At 34.0% G+C, this 15,549-nt stretch overlaps 1 protein-coding gene across 1 annotated transcript in view; it reads left to right on the forward strand.

The window, feature by feature from the left end:
* Positions 1 to 77, forward strand: part of LOC125676027 (uncharacterized) — a 9,287-nt gene extending 9,210 nt beyond the window's left edge. Inside the window, exon 4 of the mRNA XM_056152407.1 lies at positions 1 to 77. This exon is cut by the window's left edge and continues 361 nt beyond it. The gene's annotated coding sequence lies outside the window, so the exon portion shown is untranslated.
* Positions 78 to 15,549: the final 15,472 nt, after the last annotated feature.

The following is a 15,549-nucleotide window of genomic DNA, read 5'->3' on the forward strand; positions in this document are numbered from 1 at the left end:
CCTTATCCTGACGCTTATATGGCAACTGACACTGAGTTTGTGTCTGTTTTGTCACTTCTTATGTGAACCGAGTGAACACTATAGTTAACATTAACAAATGTGATAAACATATCTTGTACATATAAAGAACTATACTGCATGTATTGTAAGTTCTTTACTTTTCTTACTTTGCTTCAGATATTTCATTTGTTTTGTTTTGTCAAAATCCTGTGTACATGTATTCAACATGTTATACCGAGCGAAGCTCGGACGGGCCGAAGGCCCGTCCGCGAAGCAAGGCTCTAAAGGTAACACGTATGTAAAAGAAAAAAGTCAAATTCAGCCAAAGAAAAAGAGATAATCTCTATATACGTTCACTGAAATTTTCGTGATCCATATGGGCGCCGCCATTTATTTTTTCATTACCTGCTTCAACAGTTATTCGTAATTTATTTTGAATGCCAATAATAGAAGACTCTGACGTGCAATTCGTAATTTAAACACTCAGTTTGTTCAAAGTAAATAGTATAATTATCATTATAACAGGTTTTAGCAAATAATTACATATAAAACCGTAATACGACTAAATAGATGAACGAGTTCATGATTTTCTTTGAATAAGAATATACGATAAAATTACTGTTACTTTTTTACCATTTTGAATTTATTGGTTAATTTTGTTTAGTTTTATAACGACCTTTTTCATTGCATACGGAATGTATTATTGTTGTAAAAATAATTGTTTGCTTTGAAAAAGAGAAAAAAGTCGAGGCTAAATGTGACGTCACAATGCACAGTTTACGTCGCCTTGCGTTTTATTTCCCGCGCCCAATGGATAGGCGGATCCTGTAAAACTGTTCTCACCATATAAACCCCTTTAATATTGAGATCTTACTGGGTTATCAACGCAAGGAAAATTTCATTAAAAATATATATTTTTAAATGAATCATAATCTACCGTACTTAACGGAATTATGATTACCACTTGGGACACTCCAATGACCATTACATGCTGCAGCTTCGCTCGGTCCAACGGTCACACCGTATACATATTATTTACTGTTAACTTTTTGACAGTAAGAAATCCTGCTTTTTCAATTCAAGGCAACATGCTACAGAGCAATTCCTTCAATGTTTAAGACTTTTTGTATTCACTAGTGCATTATTTACATACAATTTTGTTGTGCATGATATCAATTTTATATCACAGAAAAGTGTTCAACAATTTCAGTGTGCAGTATGAACATATCCCAAGAGTCATTTACAGTTTGCCTCACAATTTTTCAATTAGTGCTAGAATATGATGCAAAAACCAATCAGGATGAGCAATCGAATGGCAGTTCCAGCCTAAACCCTCATCTCAGATTTTTTTCAAAATAGTACCAAAAAACAAGATGCCAAATGCAATTTAAAACCTTGCCATAGTCAATGCTTATACAGTTGTTTACATTTCTCTTCTGTCCAGGGCAGCTTGTCTCATGTAACACAGTTTGATGATGATTAACATTGACATAAACAAGGAGTGTGATTGACATGTACAAGTATGTATGTATTATTTTGACTTAGATTATTTTGCTATGCATGTTGAGCTGTTATACTCATCTGAACTTGTAAATACATTTTGTTTGCAGGTGACTTACTCTCACTTGACCATGTTTCCATGTCTATAATATGCACATATCCAGAAGTACATGTATTTTTCTTCACCTGAGCAAGTTACTTGTACAGAATACACACAGATTCATGTTTTTTTTAATATGTATGTGTTTATTTTCCTTCTTTGTTTTTGGTTTGTCAAGTTGTCATAATCATCTTCTTAACAATGATAGGTTTAACTAAAATCTCAGGGCTTCATGATTTAAACAATTTTTTTATTTTTTTTTACAAAACATTCCAGTCATACATTGTTTACTTATTTACATGTTCATGAACGTTAGTTAGAGTTATCAATATCTTTATTGTTTATCCAAAGTTATGCAACTCGCAGGAAAAAGATATATCATTGTATGCACATAAAAAGCACATAAATTATGATGTGCAAAGTTCAATGATGAAAATTAGCATAATTATTTTGTTCAAAATGGTGCTACATTACCGTAAGTGGTATTGAGTCTTGTCAAAACAGTATTGAATCTTGCCAAAACAGTATTGAGACTTGCCAACACTTATTCTTATTTTGATATTGAATTGTTTCCTTAATTGTTACTTGTACTTAGACACTGTCAGTGAAGTTACATGTAAAGTTGTAAGATCAACAAGTGTCTCTTACACATATATGTTGGTTTTATTTAGAACAAGTTATTTGTTTTGGGCTCTCTTTATATGTCTCAATAATTTAGATAGATGCCTGTAGATATATGTGTTGTGCCTGTAGGTTAGATTTATTTTTAACACATTTTGCATGTATGTCAGTGAAGTTACATGTAAAGTTGTAAGATCAAAAAGTGTCTCTTGCACATATATGTTGGTTTTATTTAGAACAAGTTATTTGTATTGGGCTCTCTTTATATGTCTCAATAATTTAGATAGATGCCTGTAGATATATGTGTTGTGCCTGTAGGTTAGATTTATTTTTAACACATTTTGTATGTATGTCACATGCTTTGTTTTTTGGGAAAATGACTATTAACCATTTTGTCCCAGTGTTAGAATTTGTTATTTGAACTGCAAGGAGTTTTACAAGATTTGTTATAAAGAAAATCCTCATTCTCATGACATTTCCCTATATAATTCAATTTTTGGACAATTAACCACTAAGCCAAGAGTAGTTCACATGTACATGATGTATGCAAGATAAACACATACCTCATATTTCCTTCTTTAGTTAACTAGTCAAATATGTGTTACAAGGACATTGGATTGTTAATTTTTATTTTTCTGATTTTAAGAATATTAGTTGCAGTGCATACTAAATTACTCTGTTTATTGTCTACAACATCACATTTTTTATATCTTATTTCTTCTTATTTTGCTCATCAAACTTGTTTACGCTGTACAATGATCAGCCCATGTTACCTAGTTTGAAAAATTTTGAACTCGTAAATGTATAGTGTTTGTTCTTCCTTACCTTACACAAAGAATGTGATCAAGTATGATCCATCACCTTGAGCTAATATTGAACAGGATACTAAAATAAGATGTTGCACAAGTATACTGCATATAGTGTGTATATATTTACTAAGTAATAGTTAGATCGTATTAAGTAAACATTTAGCGATTAAAGCTGAACAAGACTCGTAAATAGGCATACGCCATATTAGTTTTCCTCTCTCCTATATCAGCACTAGGGTATATAAACCCTTCGCATTCGTTACACCTGATTGCTTTTACCTGGTCGTCGCGGTGTGAGCATGTGTATTCTATATCTACATTGCCCTACTTGTTTACGTTTTATTTCATTGAACGTGAATTTGTGCTTATTTCACTTTGTAATGCATTGACCTGTGCAACTGATATCGAATAAATTTGATAACTTTTTTCCTGACGTGGCAGAGGCATACAGAAGTCATTTTTGTTGCGCTGAAGTATATCGCAATGACAGAGAAGAAGACGTGTGTTCAGGTAGAATCCGTGAATCAAATGATTTGAACAATGAACAAAGCTGAGGCTTACATAGGGCCTGGAGGAGTACAGTCTGGAGAAACTAATATGGCGGACAAAGATAGCTCCTTTACCTTTTACAAATCATGTTCAGCTTTAAGAAGGGGCAGAGGGAGCACAACGACCTAACCCCTTCATAGTCCCTACAAGTTTACCGAAAGTTTACTTAATATGGTATAACTTACTTAGAACATGACCCGCTTCTCATTGGCTGTTCCCAAGTTCTGCGCCAATCAAATGTTTCCTCTCTTTCGTCTTTCTTTACAAAAGCTGTTAAATGAAAATTTGACCCACTGCGAACAGAAAACTCTTAACAATGAAGTGCATCACTTAATAGTATACTTTGCGACTGCTGATTGGATGAAAGAGTGGGTTGTGTTATAAAGAGAAAGAAAAATGTACCTTCTTGAAGTAAAACCTTGTAATCTTAAATAACACAGGAGCATACCAAAGCATGAGTATAAGGGAATGATATTTAATTGAGATACTATGACAACCATTGACGCATTTTATTGATTGTGATATACAGTTTCTGTTTTCAATTTTGTTTCCTGTACTTAAGTCCGGCTTTCAGTACTTTCAGTACTTTGATTTTTTAATATCATGGTTTGTACTTGAAGAGTCATCGCAATAAAGTGACATTAATTATTAGTGTTACAAAAAAATCTGATCATGCAGTTTTTAAATTTCTGAATTTTGAAAAAATAAAAATAAATAAATAATAGATTCTGATACCACTCAGCCCCCCGACTGGCCAGAGAATTCTGCTTCTGTCAATTCTGATGCAACTAACTCAGCCCCCAGACTGGCCAGAGAGTCCACTGTTTCGGTAAATTCTGATAATGATGCAACTCAGCCCCCCCCCCCCCCCCCCCCCCGACAGCTCTACCAGAAGTTCTCGGAAAAGACTTGCTGATGTTTAATAAATCAGTTTTCCTATTAATTTTTACTTTTGCTCCTGTTCATCAGTTCATTAGATAATGGCCCAATCTGATTAAATTTAAGATCGTTGATCCGCTCCGTATTCCTCTTCCTTTCCTGTATCTGTGAAGTCCAGAGGTGAGATATATTCTTTCCGAAACAACTAAGAATGTTCATGGAACAATTTAGTATTAATTGTTTTCCTTTTATGTTGTATGCCTTATTTCAAGAAATAACTTTCAGGTCACTTTTTAATGTGAAATGGAACATTTTCAATTTTTGACAACCTGACGGTAGGGGTGTTTAAGACACTATACCTCATTTTCTGTAAGGAAGTGGAGTAAAAGGAATTCAGAATTGGATTCAGCATACTCAAAATTGGTAATTACATCTGCTTTTTATTGTTTTGGGTAATGGTGTTTCAAGAAATAAAGTTGGGTCACTTTTTGATGCGAAATGAAACATTTTCCGTTTTTGGCAACCTGACGGTAGGGGTGTTTAAGACACTATACCTCATTTTCTATAAGAAATTGGAGTAAAAGGAATCCAGATTTGAAATCAGCATACTCAAAATTGGTAATTGCACCTGGTTTTTGTTGTTTTTGGGTAATTTTTAAAAAATGGGTGGTGGTTGCTACTGTTTGGTGATGTTATTCCTTTATACATCTGTAATTGGCGCTGTTTTTCTAAAGTAAACAGTGCAATCATTATTTATTTTTGGATTAGACAAATTATGATACGTTATATTGTTGACAACTAGGCCCTAGGCCAAGCTATTGTCACGGGTGCATTTCGGAAAGAAAGAAAAAGACGACAAACACACAAATCAATAAAAATAATCAAATTTAAAGTGGAAATCACATTATTTTATTTTGATAAAGCAATCTTATTACTATTTTTGAATTGTGATCTGCACGTCTTTAGGAAGTACGAAATGGGAGCGCGGCGTTATAGCCTACTGACGCACTCAAGACGCTACGAGTTCAATAAGGAAATGATTTTATAATTCAATTTAAAGTTAGGAAACAGAATATTCTATTATTTGTATAATTAAAAGTTCAATTATTTTGTATCTTTAATTTTTTTTGGGTGTAAATCTACCAGTTGATAGAAGTTACATTGTATTGTCGATAAATATATATTATTACTACAGTAACTTGATCCGAAGAGTCGGATCACGTCGAGTTGACAGGCGCGGATCATCAGATCACACGAGACGCGAAGCGTCGAGTTTGATCTGATGATCCGCGCCTGTCAACGAGACGTGATCCAACTCTTCGGATCAAGTTACTGTAGTAATAATAAATTTATTATATACCCCCTTTTGCATTTCAAATCCACATTTATAGAATACTAAATGCAATCCAAATTATCAAAAATACAGACATACAGTGAAATTATGTTTTAAATTGTGTACGCAGTTTTGTTTGTGACGCGGTCAACATTTTCCACAAGAAACGTTGTGTTGATGCATTGTGACGGCATCAGTTTCAGAGGATACTGATACGGAATCAGAAAACCACAGTATGTGATCCGGAAAACCGGATCACACGCTGTGAAATCCATAGTATCAAAGAACGATACATTGATGGGTATATAATAAATGTTGTTACAAGGTGAAGGTCAGTTGATCCGAGTGTGTATTGAATTTGAAGAGCAAAACAGAATGTATGCTATAGGCCTACCAGTGCTTATAGCTTCGATATATCCATTTTCTCGCAGTTTATCAGGGTCTCTGTCCAAGCGGTTTTTGAAAAGGTGACTTGGTGTGTTTTTTAAGGTAAAGTTCTTGCTCCAACAAAAAAAATTATCCACGTCTTTTTTCTCGTACCTTCCTTCGAAAAATTGAACAATACCCAGTCTAAATCCTTTCTACCGACAACTAGTACACCCGAGTACGGCACAAAACATCTTAATGCTTTATTATTTACAAGGCGTTAACATGATAATTGGTTTTTTGTCGATTAAATCTAATCTGTTTATGAAATGGCTAATAGATGTTTTTAAACCCGAGGGCGCATATGACATCACACATTATGGCACGTAAAATAGCGAAAGTAAATATGCATATCGCAAGATTTGAATTCCATCGCTTTCAAACTCGAAAACTACGCAAAATATTTCATTTAAAACACAGTTAAAGAAGTTTTAGGCATAAAAGAATTAATTTTGCTGAAAAAATGAAAAAGTTTAGAAACATGCGTTGTGCTGCAGAACTGCAGCTCTCTGAAAAAATATTTTGACATAACAGAGAGCTACAGATCCACCCCTTATAAAAACCTTCGATTTACGGCGCACAAAAAGCTGCGCACGGTTGAGGCCTTATATCGTTGTATTCTTGAGTTGCTGTCACATAAATTTGATATTAAAAAATTCTTAACATATTTTCCTACAATACTTGTATCTAAACATACCTTCAAATATTCAATAAAGCTATCCTTTAATCTGCTCGCGTAGATCGCTACACATCTGGTTTTAATCAGATTACAACCACCACCCCCACCCCACCCCACCCCTGGAACGTCCTATGTTTCATTGTATTTAGATACTGAAACTAATATAGAATTTTCAAGTACACATGCTGTAATCTAATTTGGTAATAACTGATGATTTTTAAACTTCATCGAATCATGTTTGATAACGCTCCTGACTTCCTGTCTTAAACATCTTTTTCATAGCCTGGTTCCTGAGGCCTTCCGATGTGCCTCGGGAACCAGGCTAATCTTATTGACAGACTTGGGTGACGTCCATATTTTTGTACCGAAAGGAAAAAATATTTGATTTATGCATCTCTCAATTTGACATCAAAGAAAGCGTTAACTGTAGCATCATTATTCATGAAAACTTTTCTGAGACGCAATACAATTAAAGATTTATTTTAATTACATGTACTTACATACTGGCAGGTTTACTTGCTCATTGTGGTTTTGAATTTTGTTCTAGCCCGTAACTGAAATACACACATAAACTTAAACATTGAAGGCATGATTCATCAGGGTGAATTTAAAACACATGAGGATGCTTTAAATGAATTGTAATGGTTGACAAACACAAAGCAGACTAAGATGCAGAAAAAAGTTTGTCGTATATTTTGCAGTCCAAGAAGTCTATTGATCTAAGATTCTTCACTAGCCAGACAGGCTAGTGTTGAGACACTGTCTATACGTCAGAAGGATCGAGGAGTCGGCAAGTTTATCTGCTCGAGGTTTGATGAAAACTGCTACATTGTACAAGAATAGATTTATTATGAACATAATTTTTCAGTATTAATGTTTTTTCTGAACTCTATGGTAGTTTGTTATGATTGTGTTGTTAGGTGGTTAAAATCTATTTTCTTTCGCTTTTATTCAATGCCCAGATAAATTCTATATATGAATAAATCATTCCCACTTGAATTCCCAAACACTTGCATTGGAAGTATGTTAATAGTTTTTCTTTAAATACTGTATTTATTATAGCAATGCTCTTAAAACTTTTATATTAGTGTATTTTACATGTTTGAATGACATTTCATACATTTTGTTTTTAAAAATCACCATGTAAGAGTTTTTACATAAATGATAGCATTGATGCTTTTTAATGAAGTGGGTATTCAAATTAAATTTTTTATTTTTTTTGGGGGGGGGGGGGGTTGCTTATATTTTAAAATAAGATATTTCCTGTCACAATATCTGTGTGTTTCCGTGGAAATAGTTTATAATATCTAATATTCTAGCGACCGATTTGCTGTTTTGCATCATTATTATTTTGTACATGTGTTGTTGATATGCCGACAAGAGACCACCGGTTATAAAGCGGGACGTAACTCTCGTAGGCCAGAATATTTTTATGCCATGATTATTTTAAACGAGTACCGCCCACTGTGAATTTTACATGAAAACAATTCATACTTCAAACAATGTTTTGAGGAAATGTAGAAAATGAAAGGGATTTAAATAAGGAGTCAGTTTAAAATTTCAGGATCAATAATAGGTGGTGTTGGGCCTATTACAGTTGGGAGTTAAATGTCGGTTAATCTCTCTGTAATTTATTTCATATTGCATGAATTTTAAGTCATCTTTTGCCACACTTTATATTGAAACACTGGGTGAATTAGTCAACTTTGTATTGAAACACTGCGTGAATTTGCCACACTTTATATTGAAACACTGCGTGAATTAGCCAACTTTGTTTTGAAACACTGCGTGAATTTGCATGCACTTTGTATAATTTGCCACACTTTGTATTGAAACTCTGTGGTACTTAGTATAATTTGCCACACTTTGTATTAAAACGCTGTGGTACGTTGTATAATTTGCCACACTTTGTATTGAAACTCTATGGTACTTTGTATAATTTGCCACACTTTGTATTGAAACTGTGTGGTACTTTGTATAATTTGCCACACTTTGTATTGAAACTCTATGGTACTTTGTATAATTTGCCACACTTTGTATTGAAACTCTGTGGTACTTTGTATAATTTGCCACACTTTGTATTGAAACTCTATGGTACTTTGTATAATTTGCCACACTTTGTATTGAAACTCTGTGGTACTTTGTATAATTTGCCACACTTTGTATTGAAACTCTATGGTACTTTGTATAGTTTGCCACACTTTGTATTGAAACTCTGTGGTACTTTGTATAATTTCCACACTTTGTATTGGAACTCTGTGGTACTTTGTATAATTTGCCACACTTTGTATTAAAACTCTGAGGTACTGTGTATAATTTGCCACACTTTGTATTGAAACTCTGTGGTACTTTGTATAATTTGCCACACTTTGTATTGAAACTCTATGGTACTTTGTATAATTTGCCACACTTTGTATTGGAACTCTGTGGTACTTTGTATAATTTGCCACACTTTGTATTAAAACTCTGAGGTACTGTGTATAATTTGCCACACTTTGTATTGAAACTCTGTGGTACTTTGTATAATTTGCCACACTTTGTATTGAAACTCTATGGTACTTTGTATAATTTGCCACACTTTGTATTGGAACTCTGTGGTACTTTGTATAATTTGCCACACTTTGTATTGAAACTCTGTGGTACTTTGTATAATTTGCCACACTTTGTATTGAAACTGTGTGGTACTTTGTATAATTTCCACACTTTGTATTGGAACTCTGTGGTACTTTGTATAATTTGCCACACTTTGTATTGAAACTCTGTGGTTTAAGAGGTTTAATCTACATTCTACCACGGTTATTGCAAAGATCAAATGAATGCCGCGGTCATTATTCTGCGATATACCTTCAAACGTAATAACCGATTATAAGAAAGTTGATACACATCTCGCTTGCACTTCGTGTTCTGTTAATACACCAATAAAGTCGATAACTGATAATTCAATTTTGTAATCATAAGAATTAATCTATATATGTTGCAAAACAAATTTATAAATGACTGAAGAACATTTGCTATTCAGTATTTAAATCAATCGTCTGCATTCCGAGATCGATACACATGTAAACAAACATGTTGATGAACACATATTTCTTGGACTGTGTATTCAAAGCAGTTGATATATTCAGTCAACATCGAACTAAATGCTTGATATATTTTTTTCAAAATAGTCCTAGAATTCCCTACGATCTCACCGTCAGCAAGCAGTCTGTTTCGTAAAATATGACGTCACAGTGACCTAATTCGTAGCGGTATAGGTAAACTATGCTGTATATTTCTGGGCCGTAGTAGAATATGAATAAAGTTGTTGTTTTCGTGTCTATTGCAGGATAACCTACTCGGTCTGGAAATGTTGTTTTGAAATATAAAAGCCTCCTCGGTCTCGAAATGTTGCCTCAGCTTTTATATTTCAAAACAACACTTCGAAACCGAGGAGGTTATCCTGCAACATATACGAAAACGCAATCTTTATTTCTTAAGTAGACAGTCTTTATATTCAGTGTGTACCTGTAACTGATCAATGATTAAAGAAAATCCTCTAGCTAATCTTTTAAATGATATCAAGGTTGTCATAACATCAAGGCATATATAGGAAAAACATAAGCGCCTACATTTCTTGATCAGTACACGAGTGATCTAATTAAAATTAGATGTTAGATCCGCTGGCGTACTCGCATACATAACGTACGCAAGTGGATCTAACATCTAATTTTAATTAGATTGGTACACGAGTGAACAGTGGTCAAGGAAAAAAAGACATTTGCCGTGAGACAACGAAGAAAAAATATGTAACTCATTAAAATCCAAATGTTCAATTGGATCAGTTTTTGTTTGATGCAAAAAGAAGTTGAGCTAGGATGGAATACGTGGAAGAAAGACGTTGATGGAGATTGAAACGTCCAGTAAAAGTGGAACACGTAATAGAAAGACAGAGATTGGGTATTTGGACTTCATATTAAAGTAGAACAAATAAAGGAAAGACGGGGATTGGCTATTTAAACGCCAGGTTAAAGTAGAACACATAAAGGAAAGACGGGGATTGGGTATTTGAACACCAGGTTAAAGTAGAACACATAAAAGAAAGACATCGATTGGGTATTTGGAAATCGTGTTAAGATTGTCAAAGCGGTATTATGAACGCAACCAAGATCTGAATGAAATTGCGCATGAATTTGTCAGTGAACTAATGTTTACACAGTAAGATTACACTGAAGATGACATTGTAAAATGAACTTCGACCTTTGAAGTTTCCCCAAACTTGAAGATGATTTTTTTTCACTTCTACAGTACATGTAAGTATAGGTGTATATTTTGATTTACAATGTATCAATGTTCCAGTTTTATTTTTGTGCTGTGTTGGTTAAGGCCAAACGAAATGAATTTTACATTATTTATATCTTTATGCTAACCAAATCTCACACGATAAACCAAAGGTTTAGTTCTATTATATAACGTAGCCTGGGGCTACTGACAACAAACATCTCCATTTGAAATCTTTGCACTCACAGTTCTAGGCCAGGTTTCGAACATTCTACGTTCCAGTTGATGTAAAATGTAGATTTCATTTTAATGAATCTGCTTGTACACGTGGTTCAGTGAAATTTGCTGGATCCTAATTAACCATTTTCAAGACATCTAAATAACAAATACATTAAGCAGCAATATCTTTTAGATAGTGTATGATCACAGATTTAAATGCTCTCATCTGTGTTTTCATTGCGGTTGTGGGAGTTTCATTTGTCAATCTACGATCCGCAGTTGGGTAAAAATCGTAAATATTTCATTCTTATCTAATCCCATTGTCGTAATTAAAAGCAAGGGACATGGTATTACAGTGTATTTTTGTTTAGAACGGTTCTATTGAGATTTGATCACGGAATTGGCAAGGGATTTGATGAAATCGTCAAAGTTTTTCATCAATGCAAAGTTTGAACAATAAAATATATGTTAACACCGATCGGTGTTTTGTCTAGCCATTGCATGAGCAAATGAAAGGCTGGTATTCAATGTTCTTCTATGTAGGTATATTATATATGATCGTATGATAAGACACCACTAAGGATTTTAGTAGTACTTACAAAGTGTAATCTCAGTACCGGTGTTTCCTCTGGCTTCTATGACCTTTGTCTCTTTGTTTCGTCATGAATACTATAAATAGACTATATTGTTTCTCTAGATTCAACTCAAGTACTCTGTATACAACAATTTCCTTTTATTTCTACTGTAGGCCATTCTGTTTATTCCGTTCCTGATTTCGCAAGTTAGTTTGTTTTGTAAACAAGATTACATCGTATTCCAACACTGAGTGGTTAATTTGCATCTTTAATCTGAAGAAAAATAGAATGGCGATATGTTCCATCAACGTTCTGATAAATATTCTCATTGGGATATTATCAAAAATCTTTAAACCTGTTGTCGAAGTTTCTTGGTCAAAAAGATAGCAATATACATGTACATGTATATATTCGTGACTTTAAAGTGAAGGATGATGATTTTCTAAACTTCAAATTCGCCAGTAGATAATCATTTACTGATAATTACGACATTCATTATCTAGATAAATTATCAAATAAATACATTTGAATTCGTCTTGTAATATCTAAAATACATGCTGCGTTGTAAACAGATTGTCATATGATTATCATATGCCACGTGACCGGAAGTCATCCCATAATCAAATTACCTTGAATTATATATAGATATCAAAGAATTACACACACTTAGGATTTAAAATTAAGAACCCGTATCGCAACCTCTTCAAATCTTAAATCAAGAAAAGATATTTTAGATGTGGGCATTGTCCCTTGGGCCCCACGTGACCTACACACGATCCCCAAATTCCCTGCCCACCATAGGTGTCTACCCTCTGGATGAATGAATATCAATAGATTTGTAACATTTACTCAAAACTTCATTTTGCTTAAAAGCACAGGTTAAAAGTCAAATAATACAATGATTTCTTCCAAATGGAGGATGCATCATTCAACTGTACTTTTAAGCATGCATAGAATTTTTCTAGCCTGCGACAAATACCCATGGTCCATCTTCAGGCATTTATCACAATAATTGCTCGAGCAAAACTGATACATGTTCGATAAGCCCCCTTTATGTTTTATTTTCGTGAACTGCAAGCATTCTTCTGAGCAATACCCAATATATAGCTTTAAAATCAGCATTAAAATGAAATCGATACATGACATCTGTATGCTGGAGTAGGTCTTTCATTGCTAGTAGTTTTATCCCCAATGCTCGTAACTTTGTGGTATGATTTCTCGGATATTTCCCCTTGATTTACAGATAATTTCTACTATAGTTATAAATAAAATTACATGGAGTGACAATGTGATTTGATATGTCCATGTAACAGATCCTTATGAATACGGAGCGGAAACGACCGAATGACGCAAGACGTTGTTGACAATTGGCCACTTGATGCTAATCCCTCACCCTAAACGGACAACTACACTGAGCCTAGGTAAGCTTAAACATTAATATATTTTAGTTGCATTTTATGTATCATAAACGCGCACCTGTCTCAGTAAGATATTACGTCTGCATGTACCTCTACGACACGGTGATTAATCATTTAGTTAATTGTTTTCTAAGCTGTAATTATTAAACTATTTTTGAAATACAGGTAAGTGAATGCATCCTTCGTCAACCTTTTTACGAAGCATTAGACTTTCATGCGATGTCTATTTAGAGACTGTCTTAAAATTGTAACTTTTGATGGCAGCTAATGCTTGATTATCTTTATAAATAGTTTGTAAAATTAACATTCTATATTAATAGAAATGCAACAGTTTCTTAGAAAGCTGCAATACTTGCACCTCAGCTATGACAAACAAACAAACACCCACCCACACACACAAGTACTCAAACAAATATCCAAACAAACAAACAAACAAGCACCCAAATAAATAAACAATCAAATAGACACACATCCAAACCAACTAGCACTCAAACAAATAAAAACCCAAACAAACACCCCAACAAAAAAGCAAAACATACAAGTTCATGATTTTTATGAGCGATGATTAATTTATTTTTTTCCACCTAAATGTATGTGAAACTGCATTGAATTTATTTACATATTGCTAAAAATACAAAGTACGTGTGTTTACAAACCGAATCCAAGGACTCGGCAATAGATTTCACAAACAGCGATATATCAACGTAAACTAAATTTACAACTCAAATTCATTTACATCACTGCCCTGTACCGTCATTTCCAGTAACTGTAATTAAAACCACAAATGAATCTTCATCTACATGTAAGAATTGATTTGTACACATGAGCGGAGGTATTTTCAAGGACACTTAATACGAAATAATGGATGCGTGGGTAATAGGCTCGTACATTTCAAAACTTGAAATATATTACTATATTACCCCCTTCCTGTTTTAACTCTATACAAATTTCTCCATTGTTTTGGACATAATTGAGAAATCATGGAAATGAAAGGTGAAGATAGCGAACAGTGATCAATTTTCTAACTCCTAAAATCAATACAAAATAGATAGTTGGGCAAACACGGACCCTTGTACACCAGAGGTGGGATCATACAAACACGGACCCCTAGACACACCAGAGGTGGGATCAGGTGCTTGGGAGGAGTAAGCATCCCCTTATTATATTATTGTATTCCATACGGTAAATTGTATTCACAAACATAAATTTAGTTTTCATTTAGAAAAAAAAAAGTTTGCAGTAAGTACCGTTATCAGGAGAACTAGAATTAGATATAAGGAATCAAAATTGACTATGAAAAATACCGATGAGATAATTTTCTGTTGTAGCATCACATTGTGTATAGATTTATACACCGACAATGGGAATTCAATTGTGTTTGCATTTATCTATACATGTACAATGTAAAACTTATACGGTACCAATTTTGATGCACCAGATGCGCATTTCGACAAATAATGTCTCTTCAGTGATGCTCAAGCCTAAATTTTGGAAATTCGAAATAACAATAAACTTGTAAGAGCTAAAAGGAAAACCAGAGTGCCAAAAACTGGAGCCAAATTCGTACAATGATGCCAATTTTGGACGAAATCCAAGGTTAAACGCTGCAAATAGTGAACCTGAACTGAAAACGAGACTAGTGTTCAAAGCATGGTACTCTACATCGTCATAATGGCTGACTTTTAAAACATGAATGAAAATATAAATGTCAGTAATATTTGTCTATTCCTTTCAAAATCCTTTGTCTAGCTGAGTAGCTCAGTAGGTTTGAACGTCGCCTGCTGGGGTTTTAATTTTTTTCAGATTGCTTTCTACTTAAACTGCATTTTTAACTATATAAAGTAAAATTGAAAGTTGTCAATTTCAACATATTGTTGTACATATCCTCCAGTTTTCATCCATATCAAATTTCTCTCACCAGTGTAGCATTCCTCCTTAAATTCTCAGACGTTCCCGAGGCCCGGACCCTGCTCTCCCCGAATTCTTAGAAGGGCCCGGGGTCTGTTTGAAAATTCATCTAGAACCTTAAATGTCGCGTACCTACCTAGGATCAAAACCCCATGGTGTATTTAAAGCTTAAAAAACCAGTTGGCTCATTGCAAAATGGTTGCAGTAGTACCGACTAAGTTTCAAATCGCTAATGAAATGACTATACACAAACTAGAGAATTCAAGCGTAGATAAG

Source organism: Ostrea edulis, chromosome 10 (assembly GCF_947568905.1).
Source record: "Ostrea edulis chromosome 10, xbOstEdul1.1, whole genome shotgun sequence".
NCBI classification, from domain to species: Eukaryota; Metazoa; Mollusca; class Bivalvia; order Ostreida; family Ostreidae; genus Ostrea; species Ostrea edulis.